Below are 7,166 nucleotides of genomic sequence, written 5' to 3' on the forward strand. Positions count from 1 at the left end.
CAAAACCATTAAATACCTAATTGACTTCCCCATAAAGATTTATATATTCTCTCTTCTTCCTCTTATTAACTACTAGCATATCCGTAATGGAAAACATGCAGTTTGTGTCTAAAAAGTCATAAGTGACTGGTATTTGAAATGAGAAACTGCACCGCAACTGATAAGTAATAGATAAATGCTTCATAATAAGTGATAACACCTAAAATTGAAAATATTTATCTTCTTGAAGGATTTCTACAAATGTGGGACAATGAAAGGAGATTATGTGTTTGATCGTGCGTGTCTGTCCGCAGCTCATCTCGCATACTACTGGAGTGATTTATTTTGTGCACATTTATGCCTGTATGCTGAACGACCTCCAGCCTGTTTGCGATGATTCACAATTTTTGAAAAAACAATTTTATTGACTATTTTATACCATCATTGACTGCTGGCTCGGTGGGGTTCAGTGCTGCAATTGATCAACAACTTCTTCGGTTTGAAAACACAAAGCAAAACGCATTTCTGTCAGCTATGCTAAAAACAACAGGCAACAGGCCACATTTTGGCCTTTGTCATAGCTCAAAAACTATCATCTATAGAAAAGATTGGTCCCATTTTGAACCAGAGCATTGGCAGATTAATTTCATGCCTAAAATGTATGATCCACTTCAGCTACACACAGTACAACATGAATAAATTCCCATTTCTGTTATTCCCCCCCACCCCATTATGACTGTAAGAGAGCCATAGTTTCCCATAACAGTCACCTCCACAGTTGCAAGAGGTTTAGCTTAAGTTATGGTTAGTAGTAGCACAGCTCACCGGGTAGAAATCTGCATCCTACTGAGTGTGCTTTTCTAGTTTCATGTTATTTCATGCATAGAGGCCACTCTCATATTCAGGACATACAGAGAAAAAAAAATGTACCTTGCCAATTATTGTTAACTTGTCAAAATGAGCTCCTGCAATAAATCATCTATGTAATTATCAATTGATTGAAGGAGCTATCTAACTGTGAAACACTTGGAAGCATGATACATCAATTTTAATGGCTTTTCTTAATCAGAATGCTCAGCAATCAGCACAGACCAATTAGGGCCTGAAAGATAGAGACCCGCCATTAATAATCAAACTTGGCTGCCATTACATTGCCTCTACTTCTAATAGGGCTGTTTGAGACAATACCTTTTTACCCTGATATAACTAGTCTACTTGAAAATGTCTCCAAATTTTAGATTTGTAAAGTAACCAGGAAAACCAAGCAGCTTTGTGCCAGCCAGACTGCCAAATGACCACTGACTGGCGTAACTACAGTTTAAAGATTTTTCTCATAAAATCAAAAGGGGTTTTTTTTCCCAAGCGGCAATGAATTCATGTCCGGAGTGGGAGGAATGGATAGGCCTATCTTGCAAATGCTGAGAAATAGAAATGTCTTCTCAGGAAAGCTATAAAATTACACTGAGGCCCACAGGCACGGAGCAATGACAAAAGCTATCTTTACAATGCCACCTTCAGCCGCCGTCTTATTAACATTATGGTCAGTTTTATCGCAGCCAAATGTCTGTGTGTCTTTGAATACAAGAAACAGCCAAACAGCAACACATAAAATATACGAGCTGTGCAGAGACAGAGCAGAAACATTGCCCTTCATGTGTGTCCAAGCAGGAGTTTACTTCTCTCTGATTTGCACTGTTCATTTCCTTGGCTGCAGATATGAGTGGCAATCGCCCGGGTTTCAAGTCCTCTCCAATGAACTGTAAGGATGTAAAGAGAGGTTAAGTAACCAGGGTTTTTTTTTTTTAATTGAACGGACGCAGCAGTATGAGCAATGTCCCTCTGCCTGCTACATCGTTTTTACCCTTAAACACCAATAGTCCTATTTTGATATTTAAGTGACCCACTGACACCCATTTTAAGTGTAAGTGACAACCTACAATTTTTCATAATTCGTTGTATATCAATGGCAACAGCTGGACCCCCCTGACAGACAGCAAGAGCGCATTTTAGCAAACAGTCTACAAATAAAAAAACAGCCTGTGTTCATTGTTATTTGTCGCCAGATGTCATGCAGTAATTACTAAATACAATTAATGACCCTGGTCATTGTGCTGCAGGTATTTATACTGGGAAAATCTACTGCCAACATGAATTAATCAGCCCTGGAGTACATGCATCACATGCATTAGGTGGTTGGGATGGGGCCAATATTTTATAAGCTGCTCTAGTCCTTGGAAGAATACATCCAGGCTCAGACAAACAGGTTGTAAATAGGATGCTAATACAGATGCACATCACACCTCCTACGAACACATGATTTATGTATCCTCTTAACTCAATAGCCACCTTTCAACTTGCGCTGTTGGAGTATGCAAATCAGATGTGGCTGTAACTCGCCGTTATGTATACTTCTATTAACTGTGAACTATTTACATATTCATTCCTTACTGGAAACAAGTGTGAGCAGAATCCTCGAAATAAAATCTATGATAGAAGATTGCCTGCATCCATCACTGCATCTCAAACAAAAAAATGTCAGTTCTGGTTGTTCTTTATAATGTATAATGGTCATATAATGATTTCAGAGGATTACTTGGAAAGCCTGCTTGATATCAAAACATTTATTATGCTTTGTTTTCTTGTGAATACCAAGACAAATGACAAAATCGAGGCAAAAACACTCCACGGTGCAATTACTGCAGCGTATAAACCATATACCGCTGTTATGCAGTGACACTCAAATGACAGTAGCAAAGCTCAAATAGTTTTATTGTAATTTCCCATGCTTCCGAGAAGAAAGGCGGGGGGAAAATGAGTTCAAGTGACTTCAGTGACCAGTGAAATTTGTTTTCCTCTTGAAGTAATTTGAAGTCTGGTTTGCTTCAAGTGGACGGAGCTGGTTCGAGTTTGACATTCACCCTTAAAACCTGTTCCAACAAGCCTCTTTTTAAGCTCCTCTTCTCCTCAAGGCAGATTCAATTATATAATTTCAAATAAATGATTACATAATACATGCATGTCCTTGTAAGGGCCAATGCACTCTCAAATAATGTCTGGTATATTGTGCATTTTAAAAAGCTCAGACAAACCTAGAATAGATTTTCTATTTTATTATAGATGATGTTTATTTCAAAAGTAGAGATAAGATAGTAAAATACACCTTATTAAAATGACTAAGGTTCATAAAAGAAATGCCAGGGGAGCTGTGGCTGTCAGATAGCTGCAGAGCAGAAATACTCCTGTCGCCAGGCTTAATGGGAGCCTGCATGAACAACAAAACATGGCAGCAGTTGTGGTGGTGGTGATGAGCTACAGGACAGAAAAGATTTTCTATGTCCACCTCCTTCCCATCTCTCCCCCATGCATGGAGCAAACCCGCTGTTTCATCATATGGGGCTAACAGGCTTAACCTGCCCCCCATGGAGCCACTCACCACAGAGCAGCCTCACGGACTGCAGGAGCCCTGAGATGAAGCCTCACAGACCCGAGTCCAAACCAAATCCTCACCCCCCTGTCCCCAAACATGTCAAGTGAATTTAAGCCATTTGTGTGGGTAATAAAATTATGGTAATGGCTTCAATTTTTCTCCTCAGACAAGCTCACTTGGCTTTTTTTTTTTTCCCAGGAAACCAAATATTTCCAAATACCGCATGAAATGACATTGGGTTAAAGCTATGGGTAAATTTGGAATTGGGTCCGTATCTGGTAAGTATGGCCCTTGGCCCTGGATCTTGGTGTCAGCTTGCTTGCTCAGGGTCTAATGAGTCTCAGCATTTTGTCAGGCAGCGTAGCTTGGCTCCGCTTCCTGGAGAGCATAGCTGATAGACAACATAGAAAATATATAGTTCACAGTAACACCAGGACGTGGGCTTATGCATCGCTCTTAACAAATATGACATGTATGTGCACAGTATAGCGTTGGATAACATGTTTGGATCCACTCCACCAAGGCTGTTATCGCTTGCAGGTTTCGCTTTTATTTTCGGGGAAACAAGTAAATGGATGTAAATGAATGCTAGAATTCTGTTTTTACAAATAAACATCTAAATGTGCTGTATGTTCTAAGCGGTATATTAAACTACATCTAAAGTATGTACAAAAATACTTAAGATACTCACATAACACAATTAAATTCATAAGAATTCATAAAATTATCTAACTTTACAATTCCCAAACACGAGCTATAAATTAGAAAAAAACAACAAATCAAATGATGTTTTTGAATTTTAAATATTAGTTTCACAATTTAAAAACTGCATTTTAAATGGCACAAATTAACATTTGATGGGGAGCTACCAACGCAAACATCCATGGTTGTAGCAAGTTCACAGGGTAGTGCATTTCGAGACCATTTGGGTCTCTGAACAGGGAAACAGGAGGCTTTTTAGAAATATGATACCAGCATCAGTAGCCCTTCAGCGACTGTGTTCAAGAGGGCAGCTGAAGAGACTGCCTTTCATAGTTCACTGATCTCTAAAGAGCTTGGGAAGCATAGCGTTTGCTCATGGCCTTTTGCCCCATGTACATTAGCAAGTATATTATGCTTTGTAATAGCCTCCAATCCTAAATAATCAGCAGCATATTCAAGCAAAGATATCACTGCCACCGAAATCCAATACAGAAAGCAGAAAGGCTGCAGTGGGAGTAGCGGAGAACTGATTCTACACTGTTGGTAAAGACAGAAAATTTGTCCTAAAATGTTTTGGACCATGAACAAATCCATCTTTATTGTCCTTGGAAAATGTGTCACACTTTCAGTATGAAGAGATAACTTCAGTTTTGCCTCAGATGGTATTCAGTTGTTCTCCAGAAAGAAAATACCAGTATCTATTTGTCCAGACAGTGGCAATGCTTCTCAGTAGCTCGCTGAATAACTTGGGTACAGAAATAAAATGAGTATTGGTATTAATAGAAACTTTACAGTTACAAATTATTTACAGGTGTTATGTTGAAGAGCAAAAAAAAAAGATGGCCTCAATCTGCTTTGTCGTAGTAGACTATTATATTCTCTCCTCCTCCTTTCACTGAAAACCCCATCATCACATTGATATCAAAGCTGCTCACAGCCAGCAAAACAACTCAAGAAATATCAAGCGTTCAGTCACCTCTTTTGCTATCGAGCCTGTTACCTTTGATACGTTAATAAACATGGTCAGGGCATCCTGATATCCACCACGATGAGATCAGTGAGAAACTGGCTCTTTTTGAATGACTGAGTTAAACAGAATAATTAACCGACTGCAGGACGTGGTACAGCTTGGACACATGCGGCTGTTGTCTCCAACAGGTAACGATAATCTGAGTTTGGCCCTGCTGTCATTTCACTGGCGCCCTCACCACTTCAGCTTGAAAAAGGAAAGAAGAAAGATTCTAACACCTTGATAAGCATCCTGCACTCAGCTTCCTCTGTGCGCCACTTGTGTGGCTGTAGTAATTTAGCTACGAGAGGCTGCATTTCTTAATTCACGGTTTACTGGGGGAATTCAAAAGACAGTTTCAAGTGGAACAGAGACAAGCACAAGGAAAGAACAACAAATATATGTTGTGAACCGGTTCAAGAGGAATTACAGAGCACACAGACCCAACCAGAACTACATGTAGAAACAGAAGAGAAAAAACAGAATTATCAACAGTGGTAAGAACCACACACAGTAGTACACCATGTTTAGCATTAAAAGAAATAGGTTCACATTTAGGGAGATAAGCTTTCTTACTGCGCATTAGAGATTGATGCCACTATCAGTATCAGTACAGTAAATATGAACACTAGTGCCACCAGCCAGTTAGCTTAGCTTAGCAAAAAGACTGAAAACAGAGGGAAACAGCTAGCCTGGCTCTATCTAAGGATTACAAAATCCACCTGCCAGCACATAAAAAGCTCCATGATTAACACGGTACTAGTTTGTTATCAATCTTCTTATACAAGTCTCTCTAATAGTCTTAACCATTTGGTTAAAATCACACCTATGTAGCATAAAATAAAGTGGGTCTATTATCAGGTGACTTGCTATCATTTCACGTACAGTTATGGAACTGAATTAAGTCTGAGCTCTGGTTAATATATTTTTATGTGCCAAGTGCAGTGCAATATCTCGCGCTCCAGGTACAAAATACTTTTACAGTTTATAATCTCGGAGAATACTTTTGTGCTTCGGTACCATCTGAAAAATCACAAAAGAAAAAAGGGATTATACTTCATTGCTGTCTGACAAAATCTTAAAAACTTCCACAAAGCAAAGCCAAGTTAAAAATCAATAAAGACATTTAAATTGCCCCAGTTTAGGAAAAGATGCAGACAAGCCATGTGTGTAGCCTGCATGATTAATGTGCAGGAAAAATTTGATAACACCTCAATCATTTTAATGATGAAATTATTTTCCCCAAAGTCACTTCATTGTCATCTGCCTGTCATCAGCATAATAAGCTACAAGAATTTAATCACAATACTGCAGCCTTTCAACTGAAAGACGCACAGATATTAAAGTGGTGCTAATCACAACAGAATGTTATCCTCAATCCATTGAAAATTTTAGAAGCAAAAATACAAAGAACTGCATCCAAATGCTGGAATATCACACTCAATTAAAATAGACTGTGAGCTGAGCTCCCAGTGTGTGGAAGCTGTTCTATATAACTATGTACGTATGATAATTGTCTTTCCCGCTCCTAAAAGAGTCTTTTAGCAGGATGAGTGTCAGACAACAAAGAAATGACTAAAAGAGCTCGTACATTTCTGCGCGTGCTCAACATTGTGTCTTTGCCGAGTCCTATTTGAGTTGGGCATTGACCTCTGTATTTGTATTACAGGTAGACTGCATAGACTGAAATAGCCTGTGAAAGAGATTTAATTACTGAAAATTTAATATTCGTTAAAAATCTGGCATAGCATCTCTGAAATGTGATTACAAAAAAAGTGACCTTTTTAAACTTGGAGAAATTGAGTTCATTGTCTCACAAAAGCATAAAAAAAAAAATAAAAAAAACACACACAATTGCTCTTCGTTTTCATTTTGATTGGGGGCACGTTGGTCCACATTGGCCTTATAATACTCACTGCTCCACGAGAATCAGCGTAATTGCGGGCTACATTCACACATAATATTTTGCTTTGGTGAGCAGGTGAAGATAAACAGAGGCATTACATTCTTTGAAAAAGGAGACAGGAAATGGCTCCATCTCATCCAAGC

Source organism: Pempheris klunzingeri, chromosome 18 (assembly GCF_042242105.1).
Source record: "Pempheris klunzingeri isolate RE-2024b chromosome 18, fPemKlu1.hap1, whole genome shotgun sequence".
In the NCBI taxonomy this organism is placed as follows: domain Eukaryota; kingdom Metazoa; phylum Chordata; class Actinopteri; order Acropomatiformes; family Pempheridae; genus Pempheris; species Pempheris klunzingeri.